We start from the raw sequence: 3,199 nt of genomic DNA, 5'->3' as shown, positions 1-3,199 counted from the left end.
CCTCCTGCTGCTGCTGTTATCATTAGTCATACTTCTACTGTTATTATACACATATGATTATTGTCACATATGTATACTATCAGATATTAATATATACTTTCAACATATTGTACCACAGTAGCCAGAACTATAATTGTAATATTATTACTTTCATTAATGTTGTTGTAAGCTACTGTCATTACCGTCTGTCCTGCATCTCTCTCTGCATCTGTCTCTCTCTCTCTCTCTGTCTCTCTTTCTGTCTCATTGTGTCATACAGATTACTGTTAATTTATTATGCTGATCTGTTCTGTACGACATGTATTGCACGTCTGTCCGTCCTGGAAGAAGGATCCCTCCTCAGTTGCTCTTCCTGAGGTTTCTACCCTTTTTTTCTCCCGTTTTTTTTTGGGGAGTTTTTCCTTATCCGCTGTAAGGGTCCTAAGGACAGAGGGATGTCGTATGCTGTAAAGCCCTGTGAGGCAAATTGTGATTTGTGATATTGGGCTTTATAAATAAAATTGACTGATTGATTGATTGTTTGCAATTTTGTTTTTGCAGAGCCACGTTCACTGAAACTATAACTAACTATTAACTAACTACTCACTGCTCAAGTAACTATTACACTTGAACAGTGACCCCTGAACCATAGAGTTACAAAACATTGAATAAATGTTACATTGTTTTCATATTTTTTTTTTTTGAACAATTATTTTCAGGGATTGAAATGTTCAAGGGCACCTCAGCAGTGCCCAGAAGGTGAACTGGCACCTCTCCAGCCACCAGTCCACGCTCCATATTTGGTCCGGACAGGGGACTCGAACAGGCCCTCCGGTTCCCAACCCAAGTCCCTATGGACTGAGCTACTGCCGCCCCCTAAGACAATGCTTCGCTTTTTATACTTATCAGGTCCCACTAATCCCAGAATAGCTTGGAGAAATTATTAATGCATACCAAGCAAAAGCAGAGGTCTCAGTAGGTTAAAATCTTCTGTACGTATACAACCTACTACATCCTGAACAACTGTGACACTCATCACTGTTGAGGCGGCAGAGGAGACAGAGAGACAAGAAAGCCATTTTCAAATCTGACTTGGCTTCAAATTGATTCTCTGCTCTTTGCTCTGGTCATGTTCTCCCCTTCTTTACCCCGACTGGCACGTGGAAAACCTGTGTCTGCTTTAATCTCTTCTTCCCTCAGCCAGACAGCAGATAGACAGACAATGTTGTGTGGGCTGGAGATGGGGGATAAAGGTCATGATCGAGATGAAGAATTAATGATTTTGTTTTGCTTCTGTACCACATTCTGCTTGTCTGAGATGTATTTTATTTGAATTCCTCCCACAGACGAAGTTGTCTGCCTTGTCAGTGTTGCTGCAAACTCTTCAGCGGCTTAATTAGTGAGACTGAATCATTTATGTCTCTGTCTGATGAATTCTGGAATAATCTCCCTTGATAAGTTTATGCTTATATCAGTATGATGTGTTTACAACATCTTAATTAGTTCGTGTCAAATCAGTTTTACTTGTCAGTTAAAATTATGTACTTTCTTAAATTAATTTGACATAATTTCGTCTTTAAATTTCAGAGGCTCAGCACTCAAACTGTTGCATATTCACACACATCACTGTCAGCCCAGTGCATTGCATTAATGTGTTTATGTCCATCAAATGGATGTGTTTACTGTATATCCAATGCCGTATAATTTATGTCAGCTTAGTGTCATTCACTTAACGCCTGTCTCAGTTGGAAACATTTACAGTCGGATCAGTCTTAACCCACAGGAATGTTGTTGTAAACAATAAGCCCAGGACGTGTCAGTGTCTCTAACAGCTTTGCCAATATTGCCAGTAGCGATGATGAGTTTGCAGAAACAGAAATGTTGTGGTTGGTGAGTGTGTGATAAGCCAGCAGATGACCAAACCAGCCTAACTTTAAAAAAAGGCAGCAAATTATGTTTAAAGCATTTAAATTATGTTTAACAAGGGATTTTAAACACATTTCTTAAGGCCCAGCCGCAGACATCAAAGAATTAGCAGTGACAAAGACCATCTGTTGTATCGCCTCATGTCACCTTTGTCTGGCCAAAAAGTTGCACTTGATCACATCGTAAAAACCGCAACTGATGGCTAATTAGCTTGCATGTTCTGCACCTGCACGAGAGGAAATAACTCTCCATAGCAGCAGATGCCGGTAGTCTGTATTTGTCGCTAAGGAAGGGAATTCAGAAGACCAACGGGACTGTTTTAAGACGCTAGTTAGCCAGTTCGCACATTAACAACACAACCTTGTACACCTATCAGCCAAAACATTAAAACCAGTTCCTGGTGAAGTGAACAATATTTGTCATTTTCTGCTGGGAAACATTGGGTCATGTAAATGCCTCCTGACAAGGCTGACCTCAAAATTCCAAGATCCCAATTTGATCAAGCATCCAAGGCACATGCTGGTACCCAATGACACCACAGGACACCCTAGAGGTCCTGCATCCATGCCTTGACAGATAAGGACCAAGTCCAATCTAAGCCAGCTCCACTGTGGATCGGGGGTACCACTGTGCTACCTGCCCGTCCCATGGATGCTTGATCAGATTGGGATCTAGGGAATGTTGGGGCCAGATCAACACCTGGAGCTCTTTTTCACGCGGTGTGGCATGGTGCATTGTCCTGCTGGGGGGGGGGGGGCACTGCCATTGTCATCAGGGGGGGTACTAGGCCTGTTATGGTGTTTTTGTGAGTGGAGCGTGTCAGGATGAATGCCAGGACCCAAAGTTTCCCAGCAGATCATTGCATTCTGACAAAATGATCAATGTTATTCACTTCACCTGTCAGTGGTTTTAATGTTTTGGCTTTTACCATACGCTGGTGAACAGTAAAACAAATAATCACAAAATATTTCTGCTGAAAAGCTCAGTGGTTAAAAAAACCCCTCATGGACGGGCTGATCGCCTGCTCGGTGTGTCAGTGCCCTTAGCCCTCATCAGCAGATGGATTCAGTGTGGAGATGGTTCAGATATCATCACACTGCCTATAAAGAATGTCAGTCATCTTCACAGTTAAATGAACTCCAGCCACTAATGAAGTGAGATGCAGCTGACAGCTCTGAAAAGTATTACACGTGTTGAGTTATCATCATTTTCATTGAAAAAAGTACCACTGAAATCATGAAACAATAACCAGATCACATAATCACAAAATGTTAAACATTTTCATTACATTATC

The sequence above is a fragment of the Epinephelus moara genome, chromosome 21, assembly GCF_006386435.1.
Source record: "Epinephelus moara isolate mb chromosome 21, YSFRI_EMoa_1.0, whole genome shotgun sequence".
Lineage (NCBI taxonomy): Eukaryota > Metazoa > Chordata > Actinopteri > Perciformes > Serranidae > Epinephelus > Epinephelus moara.
The sequence above is the reverse complement of the archived record's forward strand: the minus strand, read 5'-3'. Positions refer to the sequence as shown.